Consider the following 18962-nt stretch of genomic DNA (forward strand, 5'->3'; position numbering starts at 1 on the left):
ATGATCTTCTGTGACCCTTTCCTTGAAACTCTGCTTTGTGGCTCTTAATAATTCCTCTGCATTCAGAGACTCCTCCAAAACAGATTGTTTACATTTGTGCCAGTCTTATTGATAATAACAAATGGTACAGCTCCCTGGCAAGCCTTGAACTTGAGTCTGCTGCCTACTCCTTTGAGTTTTGTACCATCTTGGACAGACACACTGAGTCATCTGAAACTATCCAGCATAATTGCAAGTTTAAAACTAAACTGTATAGAGGAACTCCCACATCAACAAACTTTATAAGAAAAAGAAACAAACTATTGGCCATCTCTAAAAGATGTTCACTTCATCATTACAAAATGAAATACAAACTAATAAGTAAGTTCCTAAAACTTAGCATCAGGAATGCAAGACCAGCTATGAACTTAGGTTTGCAACTAATTCAAATGACAATCATAAGTCTTTATTCAGCTATATTAGGAAGCATAGAAATAAAGAAAAATACTGTATTGAACTTAATCTCTAATTGTACCACCTTCTCTGACCCCATGAGTACTGATACAATTCTTAGGGACAAACTCCCTCCCAGCTACACTCTACCTACCATTGTGTCTATTTGTCAGATCTTCTCTCCCTAAATCAATTTCGGTGAAGTCCTTTTGGCATGTTCCAAAATTCAAAATACAAGTCACATAGGTCCTGAGAATATTCCTGGATGTCTGCTGAGAAGCTCAAAGTCCCACCTAGTAAAATCCCTCCATCAGCTCTTTAAGCTGAGTCTCTCCACTGGTTATATCCATGAGTTGCAAACAGCAGCTGCTCTGGTACCCCTTACAGATAGGTGATTGTTTGTTGACCCTAGGAATTACAGGAATATTATTCCAACTAGCATTTACAAGCCTGTGGAATGAAATATAGCTGAACTGGTATACAATAACATGAGTGACCTTATATCCAGGGACACACACCAGTCTGGCTTTGTAAAAGGAAAATCCTGCCTGCTCAGTCTGGTTGAGTTCTTTGAAAGGGTTACCAAGGTCATGAATAAGAATCATGTAGTCCAGGCTGCCTAGGCCTAGACATTATCTCCTATGCTGGGACTAGTGGCAAACTCCCAACTCACAATTAACACATGCATAGATTCAGAGATTCGGAGATTCATAGATTGCCACTAGGCTAATGACCCTGGGGCTTTTCTAAGCCTAGCCAAGTTTTCCTGAAAGAAGAATGATGTATTGGATCCAAATAGGATATTTGGGGTCAGGCATTTATAAGATACTTCTGTTCTGGTATAAATTTCCTATTCCCCATCCAATGGTCTTGGTTGCACTTAAACTGGGTAATAGATAAAATTAGCTTCAGATAGATTGGATATAGCAGTCTCTGGGATACATATCTGTCTCTCTACCATGTTCTGTTTAAGTCACAGACAAAATTCAGGTCCCTAGACCTTGTATTTCTGGTACTATTTGACTTGCCAATATATAGGAGATTCATATATGTGGGGTTTGGAGATGCCTTGTAAGCCAGGCATAGATCACCCCTCAGCAATATATAGGAGACTGAAAAGAGGGAAAGGGCTTTAATGTGCTCTGGATAAGATAGGTTTGTTACACCTTGTATTTGTTTTGTAAGGAATCTCTGAGGTTGCTTTTGTTACTGCATATGCCTGATCAGCTACATACCAAAGGGAGCATTGTACTCTATGATTGGTCTGATAAGGCTGGAGTACAGTGGGATAATAATCTCTTTGGATCTAGAGGCTATGCCCTTACTTATAAGCTGTGCAACATAAAAGGCTTTTCTCACAACTGTGGCCATGTGGTGGTTGAAGGTAAGGATATTGTCTGCATGCATACTCAGATCCCTGACCAATAGGTGAACTCTTAGGGGCATATTATCAACATTGTATTTAGCTGGGTAGCTGACTTCCCAAAAGGTACAATTATGCATTCCTTAACATTGAGTTTAAGACCATGGCTTTGGCACTATTTATTAGTCAGAGATAGACCTTCTTAAAGAATGCTAGTGTCTGCAGGAGAGCTGATGATAACCCCCAGCTTGCAATCATCTGCAAACTTAGTCAGCCATAAACCTTCAGAATTTACTTCCATTTCAGAGAAATAGATACCAAAAAGGAGCAGGCCCAGTACCAAGCCCTGGGGGACTTTGCTAGTGATAGGGTCTCTTGGTGGAGAGGGGCTCACCCATTTTGACCTCCTGGGTACTATCATTGAGCCAGCTGGCTATCCAGTGTGTGATAAAGGGGTTTATACCTAAATTAGTGAGCTTGTCTGTAATATCTGAGTGGGGTATTGTATCAAAAGCCTTGGCCAGGTTGAGGTAAGCTGTATGCACATTCCTACCTTCATCCAGTACTTTGTTGACCCTTTCAAAAATGTCCACCAGATTTATTAGGCATTATATTCCTTTAACAAAGCTGAACTGTGATGTGTCCAACATTTGCAGGTTACATATGTCCTCGTTTATCATGTCCATGATGATTATTTCCATGGCTTTAAATATGAGGCTGGTAAGACTGTAGTTACCCAGATTAGTGGTTGGAACTCCTTTGTGCAGGGGTATGACTGTAGTCATCATTCATTTCTTGGCCACAAAACCTGACTGAAGGCTCCAGTTGAAAAGTGATTCAAGTGGACCAGAGAGGTCATGTTTCATGATGTTTATTAAACATCCTGGGAACCTATGTTAGTGGGGGCCCATTGATCTAGCGTTTTTGCCCTTGGAAAGTACATTGATGACCTGTTGCCTAGCAATGGTTGAGGAGATTGTGGTAAGCAGTATTTTGTTTGGACTAGTAAGTGGAGTGTGGGGAGGGAATTTGAGCTGAATCTGTCAGCTAAAACATTGACATGGCCTCCGTTTCTGTGTGGGTGATGCCATTTACAATAAGTTCTGAGCATTGTTGTGTAAATCCCCTGAAGTTACAGACATAGCTGTAGAAAGCTCTGTGCTTATCCTTTGCCTGAAAAATAGTTTTTTCTTCAACTGTACCCTCTGCTATATTAATTAACTTTCTTAGCTGCCTGTTTAGATTGGTCAGGGGACTTTTAATATGCATGGTTTTGTTCCTCCTATGCTTGGACAAGATTTTTTCTTTTGTAGTATAACCAACTGATATTATCATTCCACCAGGGTGGCTTGTCTTTTGCATTTGCCTTATTATTACTATGAATGAGCATAGCTTGCTCTATACAGCTATAAATATGGCTGTACAGAAATTTTGTAAATAGCTCAGCATATGCTATTGTGGTTACTGGGTTTGGGAGTGCTTGGAATTTAGCCAAGATGTTGCTTAGTAGAGACAGGTTAGCCTTGGAATAGTTCCTAAAGGTTTTTGGTTTCAATGGATCTCTGGATTTAATTTTTATTTCATGTAATACTGCCTTTTGGGCAGATCTGATGAGGAAACACATTACTTTGGGTGAGGAACATTGAAACCCCATGTTCGTGAGTACAAGGTCAAGGATGTTTGTATCTCTGGTAGTTCACTGGACCAATGGTTCCAGGATGTTGGTATTAACAAAGTTTAGGAATCGCTGGGCTTGTGCATTAGAAGTGGTATAGGATTTCCTATCTTTAGAGGGGTATTTGAGATCCCCATGAATATCTTATTGAGTTGAATGGTGAGGCACTCAAGAACATTGAGATAGGTAGTATGGGCTTCTGGGACATGAGAAGGACCTATAAGTGGCAAGGATATGGTACTAGACCCTGTTTATGGTGAGTTGCACAAGTTTGCTTAAAAGTAACAAACAGCTAATACACTCAAGTGTACCCCAGCCTGATAGCAATTTTAGTAATAATAAAAGCAAGTGATCAGATTTTGCTGATCCCTGGGCTTTGTATTTGGTTCCTGTGTTCCTCCATTTTTTTGTGTACAGAGGTAGTTTCTTTACTCTCAGTCCAGTGGGAGTACTGGTACTGAGCTGCTTGTTGTCAGAGGGAGGGTTAGAGACAGCAACTAGTAATTAGTTGGCCATTTGGGTCATTTTTTTTTTTTTTTCCTCCAGCCCCCTAAGCTAAGCGTTAAGCCGCTTTTAGCTTTAAGCGCGATTTAAGCAGGTGTGAGTTTGTTACACACAGCAGCAGCACAGCAGTGTGGGGAGTTGCAATTCCACTCTTCAATTTTCCTTAAAACTACCTTCCTTGAACTGTAATGCCTTTTAGTTAGCCTATATCCTATAACTAAAAGCTTCATCTCTACTTCCCAAGTAGACTATAGCACTTGCTCCTACAGTACTTGCACCTTGATAAAAGCACTATTATTATGGAGATGGTACCCCCTAGAAGACCAGACAGGAGGAGAAGGTAACCACACACACTACATACCCAGTCACACATAGTACCATCACAACTTCAAAACTGCATAATCATACTGACCAAAAATCTACCAAAAACAGCAGAGCCTCTCAAAGCAGACACTAAGCAACTACCACCTCAGGACCACATGCAATACAGCACACCACACCACACGGGTCAGTCAGAACAGCCTTAAGGCCAAACATGCCAGACCAACTAGTCATTGGTGACTAGACTGAGTAAGGAGAAGGTCACAGTAAGCTGCCTGCGCAGCGAAGCTAGATCCCGCCACATAATAAACTCAGATCAGCTTTAATAATGGGCTAAAAATTTGGTGTCATTCAAAGGGATCAAATGTCTGTGTCTGATGACATGACATGCTGGACACCGCACTGTTTGTAGGGAGGGCACCTGTGACAGAAGCCTGGTTCAAGGCTCCTGAGAGCACCCAGCACTATATCAGGTTTTACCTCATATCATGTTCCGCCCCAAAAATCAGACAAAAACCAAGAAGGGGGTGTCCATATTCATATCCATCAACACACACACAAGGTTGGGGTTGGTGGCCTGCATTTTGTAGCATGTTACAGGCCACCCTCTCAAACTCAGGAACCTCACACATGGCCTTCCTGAAAACACTGGAGGATAAATGTATCTCCAAACACATCATATACTTAGGATTTCAACTACCCCTATAATAGACTGTGCTACTACTCAAGCCCAAACACACTAGGCCCATGGAGGTTCCTGGAGTTCATAAACTGGAACATGCATGGAACAACTAGTCACCCATCCCACAAGAGAGGAGAAAACATTGATCTCATCATCACCCGAACATGGGACAATGTTCAACACCCGAGTATACCTCCAACTGGGATCAGAGAGATCTCAATTCAAGTGGAGGATCTCATCCCCACCCCAAAAAAAATCAAAAGAAAAAAAATCTCAGTGAAAAACTTCACTTATCTCAAACTTCTAAAAACTAGTGTGGTCTCCTTCCTCTTTTAAGTGCCTGAGCCGGTGGTCAAAATTGAACAAACAGCTAGATTACAAATGCAAATGCCCTACAGCACCTACTGCAGGCATGCATGGATCAGAGCAAGAAAAAACAAAGACTTAAGGTTGTACCCAAAGGCCAGTCTGGTGACCCCAGACATAAACAAGCTCTACAACATTATAAGTAAAAAACTAGAGCTCTCTCATAAAATCATCAAAAGCAAATTTTTGAGAAAAAAATGGGGGACAAAGACAATAATTAGTTCAAAATGATGTGAAGATTACTGAACCACACATTGCCCAGCCAACTGACTGGCTCAGGTGTTCGTGCAAACTTCTCCCCCCCCCCCCAAGGAGATATCAGAGATCAGAGGATTGTAGCCCAAACATCTCCAGCCCAGCAACGTGAAGTGAGAGCTGCTCTCAAAAGGCAAAAACACAGATGACGGGGATGGTGTCCCCGGCTCTGTGTGTGCTCCACAAATATAATGAATTAAACCTGCAGTTAGGGAGCTGGCATCTACTTTTCTGAAGTACAAGCAAACAACAAGAGGTTATGGCTGACAAAGTTTGCAGATGACTGCAACTGAAAAGTAGTCTCAAACACATCTGACACAGATATCCTTCAGAAGAGCCTCACAGAATGGATAACTGATAACTGGTGCCAGGCCTAAAGTGGGAAAAACAAGTTACCCTAGCTACCCATATAGGTGGCAATCACTGAGCAGCACAGAAGTCATCATCAGGGATGGGGATCAGGGTGACCTGTGCCTGACATATAAGGCCATGTCAAACCCAGATTTGATGAATATGCTTCACCCAAAATCTAGATGGAGGGACAATTCATCACCCAGGAGCTCCCTATGCTGTGGAACAAAAATACATACATAGGCAGAGCACCTGCAGCTGTGCTTGTTCAGAGAATCAACCAGCAGGGATTACTTCAGTGTCACTGCTTGACAGAGGCAGCAAAAAATAATGAGCATAGTCTTCTTCAACTAAAAGGGGGTGCGAAAGCCAACTACTATGGATAAATATTTATGGGCAGATGGGCAGAATGATATGAGTTACAGTGGGTCATACACTTTAACAAGTGTGGATGTGAGGTTGGTTTTAATATAGAATGAGACTCCTCCACCTTTAGTTCCCTCCTATGCAGTAGCTGGTCTAAAGGTGTGAGAGGCATTATAATCTTGCATTGCTGTGGCACTCTGCATGACTTTAAACCATGTCTCTCCGTAACTACACAGATGTCTACACTCTCAAGGGAGAGGAAAGCTTGCAGGGAGTGAAATTTCTTGTTAAAACTTCTAGCATTGAGCAGTACCACCTTCAGAAAGTCCTTCATAGGTTCCATTAGGTTCAGTTTGCCTATAAAGGTGCTATGGGGTGGAAAAGGTCTTTGTCAATATCTGAAAGCCTAGAGGGAATAAGTGCAGATCATCCCTGGCAAAGCAGCGTGGTCATTCAACCATGTCCTCCCAGGACATCAAATATTGTACACACCTGGACTGAGATCAGAAACTTGGTCAGTTTTTAAAATTAATCCCTTTTTGTTGGTAATGTGGCATCATCATTGGTGAAGATAGTATATGCTGCTCAGTGCTAAGCTCCTACCTGCCGGTGACACATGATCAGTCAGCTTGATCATGTCTCACTTCACATAGTCAAGGGAGGTACGTCTGAAGTCATTAAGACACACATGGACTATGACAAAATCATACCTGTGGTTCAATGACCTGAATGCCTGTGTTTCTTGATGGATTCTCTGCCCGGAAAGGTAGCTAACCATGACTCTCTCTTTACTCAGTCTGGTGAGGGGGACATCGGTGTGCCTCACTATAGAATCACCAATGACCAGGAAATTTGTCTGTGCACTGGTTCACCTTAAAGGCTTAGCAGTAGAGGCATTGGATACAGTATTTCTGTGTGTAGCTGTTGGTGGCCTTTTAATGGAGTGTTTAAGTGTTGACTGAGGACCCTTTTTTGATTGTACTGTACAGGCGGTCTTAGTGTTTTAAGAAGGTTACCTGTAAGTGCCTCACCATAAGTAGACGTATGTGTAAAGTCTTTACCCTGCGCAGTAGGCATAGTGCAAGTGTCACTGACAGCCTCTATGGGATTAGTTTTGATTGTATGAGAGAGTTTTGCCTCCTGCATTAAAGTATATTTACACCTCTGGCATACTTTATCTGTTTTTAAGAATAAGTGGGTTGTCAGTATACATGAGGTAATTGCTGTAATGCCTCAGAATACCCATCTCAACCAGAATGGCCACAGAGAGAGTCGGGAAATGCATATCCATGGTTACTGATCTACTGGGGAGGAGTGAGAAAAAGTTAAATATTGAATAGGTCAATAAGACAAGGAACTTGAAGAGCAGTGCTCAGTTATGAGCAAACTAGATGCTGTAATAGTTAAAAAAAAATCTGTCTTGACAGTAATGCCACAAGACCACAAACCTTCCTAAAGTAAAATAACTGGTTTGGAGCCCAAGTACTTAACCCAGAACAAAAATATTTAGTTTAACAGGCAGGATAAGCCTTCATCAGCAATTCCTAGCTCAGAAGGGTGAAGGCTGCCCTCTCCTCAAACAAGAGTCCAGACCACAAACCTTCCTTATATAAGATAACTAAGAAAACTAGTTTGAAGCCCAAGTGCTTCAATCAAAACTAAAAGCCTTAGAGTAACAGTTTCAATATAATTAGGCTACTAACAAGCAGTAATAAATGCAGCAGATTAAATGCAACTGTACACTTTAAGATTGTGCAGCAAAAAGCTAAATAAAGTAGGAAGAAGCCAAAATACAGTAAAAGCAGCTGAATAAAGTACATTTTAGTAAGTGGGAATGGAGGAAACAAAAGACAATTCATGTTTAAGAGACTAATTTGGGGTGGGGGGTCTTCCCAGGTCATCTCTCAGTGCTCAGTAGAATAAACTGATTAGATAGGACTGGGAGGAGTATCCAAAATCAAATTTATAGTAGGAGTGGGCAACTCAAAAGTCATCAAATTTAAAAGTACAACAACAGAAGAGCTGGTGGGTGGTAAAAATCAAATGTAGACAGACATCAGCAACATTCAGCAGAGAACAAGTCAAACAAGCTCTACAGCTAAATAAAGATGCCACTAAATATTTGTAGTTAATGAAGAATGCTCTTTCTCAGCTCCTCCCACTAATTAGCAGGCTATTATTCGCTGTCTACAAAATAATTATTTCCTAACTGACCCTAGCCAAGACCTCTTAACACTCCAAAAAGAACAAAGAAACTTTAAACAAAAGAAAAAGCAATATGAGAAAACTATAAAAAGATAGAAGTAACCAAACCTAAAAATTAATAACTTCAATCCAAAATCAAATGCAGACAGAGATAAGCAAGAGTCAGGCAGAAAACAGCAAGTCAAACAAGTTTACTGGAAAGGCAATTGGCTATCTTTTAGAATTCATACTGTTAGGGATGGGGTATCGTTTTAGATAGAAAAAACATCACCAGAGGTATCCAATAGGGCTCTGTCTAGGGCATCCTCCTCTTTGGTACACACTTCCCTGACAAGAAATACGATATCAAGGGATTATGGTTAACCATATTTGCTGATGATAGTAAAATGTGGGCCAGTAATCAAACCCCATTCTAATACTTCAATTCTGTAGCAAGGACTGGACCAAACAAATGCTTGGTGTATTCATAATGGTTTTACCTTCAGTACCAAGAAGTACAGCACAGTTTTGCTTGGTAAATCTAGCATCACTGCAACATACAAGCAGATAACATTCTACATAAATCTGATACAGTCGTTAGGGTCTCAGGTACCTTTGTCAACAACAAACTCTCCTTTGACCATCACATCTATAACATCATTAGAAAAAACTTCTACCTTAAAAAACTTATCCTTTTTGATATCATATGAAGATCCAAAGACGTTATAGTCCCTTTTCATTTCTCCCTTAATAGGCAGTCATTGAATACAATGCCTACTGTGGCCTGTACTTCATGAATCACCTAAACCAGCTAAAACCACCTCAAATTTTCATCATCAAAACATCTCAGCTCTCAGTAACCTTATGTCCTTTGACAGCATTAAATCCCTAAGGCTCTTCTCAATATCATATGCACTTTTGATGGATGATCTCTGATCACACTTATGTGCTGTGACTGACCAAGTACTCCAACTCCTTCAAATAGCTAGAACCAATGGTAAAGCAAAAAACCCCTCTAGATGCCTATACATATGCTCCCACAACAACAGGAGCAGAAGTAGTGACAGGTGCCTAATTCAATGTACTCCCATTTCTGGAATACTCTGCTGTATCTGCTGTATCACATGTACTTCCCCAGCAACCTTTACAACCAGACTGAATGACTGAAGGATTGAATGGGAGATTGTAAATTTCCACACTGGTTTATGTCGAGGAAATCTACTTGATAAATTCACTGTTATTCTCCCACTAGTAATGGGTGATATGGCTGAGCTTCTTGATGTATTCCTTGATTGTCACCATAGTAATAACCTAAGAAATGATGACCCTGCGAGTCACATGATGTGAGAGGCAGATTGGAAAATACCTAAAGAAAGTATGGCAAAACTTCTTGTATACACTGGGGAAGCTGAATTCCTCAGAAGTGCCTAACAAGGTAATGAACAGTTATGTCATACTTTACTTATTTGTGGCAGTGTAGCAATCATGTTTGGGGAAGACAATCTAGTCTTAGGAACAGTTGTGTTAAGTATGCATCTCTGTTTTAAAAAGGATACCAGCTAATGTTCACAAGCCAACAGAAGCTAAATCTAGTCTTTAGATCGTTATCGGTTCCTTATGTTATGTAGAATAAGGAAGGAGAAATAAACATAAAAGCACAAACTCTCATTCCTTTAAACTATTTAAAATGTGCTTCTCTTACTATCCATGCTGAAGACTGCTGAAACTGTTAGGTTGCGTGGGGATCAGAAATAAACTGCCAACCAAAAGAATTATTGAGTGGAAGACCGTTTTGTGCATTGTAGACAGGGGTCCAGACGTTTTCGGAATTACAGGAGCCATACTTTTAACAAATGTTTTATGATTTTCAAAATAACAATTGCCTGGCAATAAATACTCATAAAATAAGGTTTATGTACAGTCATTTACTTTCTTATGGTTATTCTATACCAGCTGAAAGGTGACTACAAACATTTAGTTACAAGATGTTTCATGTATTGCAGTTTAACTAGGTGATAGCCTGGTCACTGGGTACCACACCAGTGGAATGTTTGAGTAACTTAAAGAAAGTGCTAACAATTTTTTCAAAGAGAGAGAAGAATATTTGTGACATGTATCAGATGCACATGGTTTACTTCCTGCAGAAGATAAAGTAAAATCCATGGCAGATGTTTCATCTCCCATACTGTTATCTGCTGAGAGAAAATTCTTACAACCGTACAAGAAAAGATTAGCTATATTTTATGGACTCCAAAAATGTAACTATTAGTATGAGCATGCCTTAACGATATGTACTGATCACAGACCACTGATTATGTTGTTTAAGAAAAGGAAACCTGTTCTACAAATGGGTTTCCCAAGAGTACAGTTTTGGGCAGTGTGACTGACAACATCTGAATCTTTGATTTTGGACAGTCTAAGAAAGGAACATGGTAATATGTATATGCCAGGCAGGTTCAGAAAAGCCTGTAGATCAAGTATTGATGTTAGATGTCTTGGATAATGCACCAATATGTATTGAAACCTTTAAACATTAGACAGTCAGAGATGCTATTTTGTACAAATGTATACATATATGATAATATAGCCTGTAGTAAGTGAGCAAAGATTTATACTGTAGTATTTTATAAGACTAACCTTAAGTATCACAGATGGCTGTGGAGGTCTAGAGACAAATTTCTTGTACAAGTTATCTCCAAAATACTGAAAATGTTACATTAAGCTCATGGTGAGATCTTCAGAATGAAAGGCTTAGTCATACTTTATCTATGATGTCCTGATGTAGATAACCATATGAAAAAGGAAGTAAGAATTGTTGACGAGTGTCAGGCAAACAGCACATCACTATCAAATGCACTGTCACAGCCATGTAAATGGTCTGAAAACTCATAGGCCTATTCCTTGAATAAATGTTTTGAATTTTGATAGATGCTCATTCAAAATGGATGGATTTGTATGCTATGAATTCCTCTGTTTATGAAGCAACCACCAGCAAAGTTTTAGTGCACCTACTATTCCAAAAATGTTTAGTTTCTGAATTCTGATAATGGTGTTTATTTCACCAGTATGGAATTTGTAGGCTTTATGAAGGGTATGTACCTTCCACTCCATTTCATGCGTTATGTACTACTGTCTGCTGCATAGGGTTGTACAAACACTGAAAGAAGGGATGGAGAAAAATGAAAGGTGAGACTGACTCAACTGGACTCTATAAAAACCTTTAAATCTGCACTAAAAAGCTACTACCTCAATAATCATATCTGTTCCTGTGACTGTATGTCTAAGTCAGTTTACAATCAAAAGGTCAATCGCACACCACTAACGCGAACTCCAAACAGTGATGGTCGAAAATGTTGAACACCAGTATTTGAACCACAAAATCTCACCCCCCCTTTTTGACCCATGTTACCACTTGTTTGTAGGTGTGGAGAGGTTGGAAATGTTGACTTTCGGTGTTTTTGCGACATTCTGAGAAATCAGCATTATGGATTTTGTGTAAAGGATTCGACAAAATGCACATTTGCTGATGGGAGACCAACATTTTGATAGTAAACCATCTAAGCCACCATAAATTAAGTTAACCATCCACTTTTTCCTTCCTTCCTTCAAATTATATCCAGCTAACTTCTCGTTGAACCTTAAGAACTCCCTCCTTATCAGCTTTTAATCTCTAAATTTACTTTATCTCACTAACTACTCATAGTTCTAGCTCCAGAACTGCTTAATTTACCCTTTCCATGTCCAGCTGTGCTTTCTATGTGAGTCTGGTAAGTCTTTAGTACTGTGTGCATGGAGGTGAACATGGATGCTGTGTGTGCCACATTACTGACTGCACATGAGGATCATCATAACATTGCCCCCATTCTCCACCAGTCCCACGCAGTGATGATATTCTTCACATATATCATGCAATACTCTAACCATCTCAACTTGGCTCTCTAAGGCAATGGCCTGAGCACAAACAATGTCACGGCATATCTGCTGCTAGGCAGCCAAATCCTTGTATGTCTGAGGAGCTAGCAGTGAGATATGCCTTTACCTGGGATCTCTTTGCACAGATGTGATAGTGGGTACTGCTGACTCAGAAGTGGTAGCAGCTTCCTGAATGTGTTCTTGTTATACCTCTCAACCTCTTAGAGGAAGAAATCTGGACAAAGCCAAAAAGAAAAGTGGGACAAAGGCCCAAAAATAAGGACGCTTTTTAAATATTGCTCTTAAAAATTTTGAAAGTTGATAGAATAACAAGTTTTGCATTAGCATGAATTTTCTGAAGGGTATGAAGTCTGAAACTCAAACATCTGTCATTATTTTTGAACATCGATCTTTAATGATTTACCACTAATTTGCCAGAAAACCACAATTTTATGAAAAAGGGACCAAAAATATGAGGCCAAAATCTGGGCAGTCTGTGAAAATCTGTACAGTTGAGAGGTTTTGCTGGTCAGCATAGCTATGCAGTGTCACGACTCCTTCTGGTTGTAAAGTTACGTCCTCATTCTGTTGATTGAGTAAGCTCATGTCACTGCTTATGGAGCTATATACCAGCTGGGGGGGTAGGGGTGTCCTGCCAGTATACTTTGTGACTTTGTGCCACTATCCTCATGCTGTATCATGAAGATGAGAGGTCTACCATCACTGTCAATTTCAACAGCCATTCTGCTCTCAACATTAGTCTGTTTTCCTGGCACAGTGGAATTGTTTGGAGCTGGTGCTGAGCCTGTAAAGGAATAAGTGATGACATTGTGAGACCTTTGGCAACAAAATATTATGTAAAATTAGAAGATACAGACACCATGCAAACAGTATGAACTTTCATACATGTTTGATATAGATAGGGCACCTGGTAATGGAAAATGTAATGGGTTACATGTATACAGCTATCCTGAGTAGTATATGGCAACATCAGGTTTTGCCATCATGGATGCACTAACCTTCTTGTATGTGACACTGTGTTTGCTACAGTGGTCTGAAAATACTGGTGTCCACACCAGCTCTGAAATTTCCTCTGGTACTGTCATCTGCATCATAGTCATCCCTACCTGAGGCGTGAAGGTACTCTTCATTAGGTGCTAATGGTCAGGGTGTGGAAGGATCCCTACCAGTGCTGCTGTATGCAATTGCATTCTAAATAACTTTGGTCCTGGCATGTCCCACTAGGTTATTTCCTGTTTTACAACATGGTGCCTATGGGCGGTTCCTTCCCTTACAGCACTGGTGTTGATCACTACTTGATTCCTTGCCTTAGCTCTCTCTGCCTGCTTTGGGCCCTCCTTTCCCAAGCAGACATTTCTCATATTTCATGAGAGCAGCCATAGGGATGTGATTCTATTCAGGACTGAAGCTGTCTCTCCAGTGTCTTGATCCCTGCTTTTCTAGCATGTTGCAACCTGAAAGCAGATATTTTGGCCCAGATTAAACCAGAAACACGACTGACACCTGCAGTACAACAGCTTAGAAGTAGATATTGTAAAAGTATATTTATTGTTGTTTTATTTGTTCCCAGTAAATCACTGCAACCTGTAACTTTCTATGCAGTGTTACCATAACCTGCTAATTCATTGGGTTCTTTTCTCTTACTTTACATGTACACATCTGTCAAAAATGGCACCTTACACTTTTCCATTCCTGCCACTGTCAAACTTGTATAAAGCAAATACCTGTCATACCTTACAGGTAAATATATGCTTCTGGATAGCAGATCTTAACAAATTGTACTAATGTGGGTGGTTTGCTACTAATTTATTACTATTTCCTCTGTTAGTAATTCCTTTAATTTGTTTGAGCTTCTCCTGGACTATCAGCAACAAGTATGCCTCACTGCAGTTAAATACGACAGACTTACGGATAATGGCTAACTTTCTCTGAGGTAGTTTAATAGCTCTGACAAGCTTAGAAATTAATGTTTGTCTATAAATTTTCTTCAGCACAGTGTAGCCTTATAACCTTGTAAGTGTTTTTTAGAACTTTCTCTAACTTTGTTAATAGTTAATTTAGTGTGGAAAATGTTCAAACAGTACCAGCATTCTTCACAACTGAGATGTGAAGTCAGGTATTAGAGTTAATGTTTGTGTGGCTTATTAGTGAATAACATGTTCAGAAAGGTATTGCAGAGCTAGAATGGCTGAAGAACACGGTAAGCAACTGTGATTGTACTCTGTGTTACTAACAAAACTATTTTGTGGAGTTGTCATAGTGTACACTGTTATTAACAAAACTATTTCGTGGAGTTGTCAAAGTGTACACTCTGTCACTAACAAAACAATTTCATGGAGTTGTCATAGTGTACACTGTGTTGCTAACAAAACTATTTCGTGGAGTTGTCATGATTTGACCACAGTCAAATCACTGACCCTCAGTAGATCAAGATCAGTTTCCTCTATGTAGTTTTTGACAAAAGAAACATTAGGAATTTAATGTGAAAGAATAGTGATATGTCTCCTACCTCAGTCACACACACACACACACACACACACACACACACACACACACACACACACACACACACACACACACACACACACACATGCTTACTATTCTGTCTGCTGTAACATGGAAGATTGTGCAGCTTTTTTCAATGGAGCTGTCTCAAACATTTGTCAATAAAAAAATTAAAATTATCTAGGCCATCATCATCATCACCATCATCGTTACCATCGCCCACATTTTTTCCATTTTTCATGCAGTTGGGGTGTTGTGCCAACTGTTGCCGCAGTATTGTTTTGGCAGTACACTGTAAAAAGGATAATCCCATGGGTGGTGTAAATTAAATAAATGCATACATAAAAGCATATATATGGTTTGATGGCAGTACAAATTGTGTAAAGTTTGACTTTTTGAAACTTTAATTTTCAGAAGGGGGCCTGTCATCTGACAGTGATAAGAATGTTTAATGATCAGGCAAAAACTATTCACCATTTCCTTTTTCATCTAAGTCTTAAGTGAAGAAAGCAGCCCTGAACTATGTAACAATCTAAGGAAATGGATCAGCGATAGGAAGCTAGTAGGACCTACAACTATTACACTGGATAGGAGAATGTGGTGGTATGGTGGACTTAGGGTCGCTTATGCAAAATAACGAGAAGAGTAAATGTATAACAAATGCTAGGATGGGCTGAAGGAGATGGAGAGTGGTGGTGTTCATAATACCATGATTAATATATGGGTAAGGGTAATTGATGAAAAGTGCCACTGCACATATGTTAATATGCTAAATGCCCCAAAATGGCACTGACTCTAAAAAACATGAAGGATTGCAAAGAAACACCCATAACAGGTTTGCCTATATGAAAAACCATAAAATTGATTCAAACTTGTGTGGTTATGTCCAAAGGAAGCCACATGAGGATAAACTGACAGTTACTTGTGGCTATTTTCATTGTTTTGAAGCAAGTCCGAGTCTGCACAAGTTTGCATACATCATGATTCTTTGAGGAATCAGCACTCAGCACAGCTGTCTGGAAGTGCATTTTTAAATTCTATAAGGCACTTGGATGAGACATTAAATGAAGGCCCCATCTGCCTGAGTTGGTGGTAGCTCAGCTAAATGTAAAAGATCCCAGGGCAGCTATTGAAAAGAGTAGGGGAAGTTCCCCAATATCCTGGCCAAGTTGTCCCCAGTAGCATGAATACAACTTTGTGCCTCCTTTGAAGAGATTACTAGCCTAGTGGGACATTTCTGGTCAACAAATGGTAAATAAAAATGAAATAAATAAATAAAAATATTGAATGTAAGGGTGTCCTTATGTAGACACTCTGATTCTTTATAATGATGGAAAAGGGGGAAGACTGGAAAGCTAGAAGAGAGGAAGAGTGAAGACAATGGACACACAGAAGGAAGACCTCAAGATGGTTGTGCTGGAGGAGGTAGAAGAGGAGGGGTACTATGTTTTTGACAGTAGATAGACCTTCCAATTTTTCCAATTGTTTATATAAAATGGAAGATGGGGAAGGGAAAAGGGAACAGGGTGTAGGCCAGAGGCTTAGGGAAGAGTTAAGGGGTAGACAAAACATAAAAAGACAGACATGACAGACAGGGGATAGCTGATGTCTTCACTTATTCTTAGCATACTTGACTTCCATTAATGCCACATCTCTTAACCTTGATCTGTCCTGTAGTCATCATTAACCTAGACAGTTGGGGCATTTTTTCTTTAAGCCCTAACCCCACCCCAGTAGATGACCTGGGTACTTTTATCATTGTGGGAACCTAACGCACTATCACCATACATGCATGTGCTTTTAATGCATATGCTAATGAGCATCATATTACCATATTGCAAATCAAGCTCATGTCTCTCAGTCAGTGATATGTCAATGAAGCCAGCAAGCCTCCAATGTCTAGCTGTACAACTTCATCTATGTCTGGAATCACTATCTCCCTGTCACCAGCATGGATGGTAGCTCACTCATAGCCTCCCCACTTGACTTCTCCAGTACCTTAGCTGCTACTCAATCTTAGGTCGCCTGGGCTGTAATCAGGCCTTTATTCCATGTAGTCATGGAGTTGGGCTGTCTGCTCCGTAATTTAAATTTCTTTGGAAAATTTTCCCTGAAAGAAAAGGAATGCTTTTAACTTGTCCTCTCAGTCTTGCAAAACCTCAAATTGTGAATTTTCCACTTTGCTAAGATAAAGAATTTTTTTTTCTAATTTAAAGTCAGCAATCTGGAAACTCATTACCTACTAACTTTAGAATTCTGCAAGACCATCTATTTTTTAGGGAGACTATAATCTCTTTAACAGAGCAGACTGGCAATGCCTGCTTTAGGGGTATAGGGCACTACATTTCTTTCCTGACTATATTTTGATTACAAAGCTATGTCTACCTTTTTAAGGTCTATCAGTTTACTGCATCAAACTGCCCCCCACTAAATATTTTTTTTCTCTTCTCCTTCCCTTTTTATTTTATTGCTTCTTTTGTAACTTTCACTACTACTATACAGTTCTTATACATTTATTTGTGTGACTGTTATAAGGAACTGTTGCAGTATTAGGCATGGAACTTTTAAGGTATTTGATCCAATGCTTTACTGTAACATATGTATACCTAAATGTTATAATGTAATTATTACACAGTACAAAAAATGCATTTTCAGAATTACGTCTGTGCTGTATAAATACATCCCTGCATATGCTCATTTTGTAAATAGTACCTGCTGGTGCTGCGGTAGCGTTGTTGCCTCACAGTAAGACGTTGTCCTGTTCGATTCTCACCTAGAGCATCTTCTGTGTGGAGACATGCATGAATGGGCGTACCTTTGTTGATGGTTGTGCATCAGGGCTGGCAACTCGGCACGTAAAATCCTACTGCCAATCATTAGTGGACCGGAGTTCCACTGTGGCGACCCTAACCGGGAAATGCCGAAAGACAAAACAACCTGCCTTTGGTCCATGCCATGGCTAAAAAGGAATCTACCTGGTTTACAAATAAATAAATTCATAATAAAATTTAATTTTATTCCATTTGAACCAACTCCATGTATACCACCTGTTAAAAAATCACTATGTCCTTCTATTTTCTTTTTTATCTAATTCTGTAGTACTCTGTGCATATCATTTTGACTGTCGGTGAAATCCTATGTGATTTCAGTTTGGTATTGTCACAGCATCTGCTATCTTACAGGGCCTGAATGGGTTAATGTGTAGCAGGTGATTTGGGTGACTATATCTAAGATATTTACAGGCTACTCTGAAACTACATAGGGACTTTCTGTCTGATAGTATTTGGTAATGTCTCATTAGTCAAATAACCATATAATGTAAATACAATGTACTTTTTGAAGTGTCAAAAAGAGTATATAGCTGTAAAGTATAATGCTGGATCATTTTAGGTGTAGGTTTTAAGTTGCAAATTGTTAGTAGAAGCTTTATAAGACAGGTCACTGGACGTTTCAGCCTGAGAGAGAGAAAGAGTTTAAGAAAAGCTAGTCATTTAGTAATTGTTTCTGTAAGAACATATATTTCTGTAAAAGTGTATTTCATGCCTGATAATGTCATTGTGCATTCTTGACCCACTTTGTTGAAACAATGCTATTTTTATTCAGGGACATTTTTTAATTATCACCAGTGAAACTATGGTAAAAAAAGTCTTGAATATGTCTTTGTATACATTTCTGTGTTTGTAAAATTCTTTCTGGCTGCATCCTTTCCATATCTAATAAGGGACTTTTCCTTAACCTTTGTTTTCCCATAAACATTCATACAGCAGTAATTCATAGCATCCTGTAAACTGAAGGCAAAACAAAATGACAGAGACTATGCTATGTCATATATTGGAAACATAGACTACTCTGGTGGAAGAAGGCAACTTAAGTACAAAAGAAAATCACTTCTATACAGCAGTTTGTTAGATTGTTTAGGTGTATAACAAACATCAATATAATTCTAACAACTTGCACTGAAACTAATGATTTAACACAGCATAGAAGATATAATGATTTTTTTCTTGTCAGAAATATACTTTCAG

This window comes from Protopterus annectens, chromosome 1.part2, assembly GCF_019279795.1.
Source record: "Protopterus annectens isolate FY-2018-M chromosome 1.part2, PAN1.0, whole genome shotgun sequence".
NCBI classification, from domain to species: Eukaryota; Metazoa; Chordata; order Ceratodontiformes; family Protopteridae; genus Protopterus; species Protopterus annectens.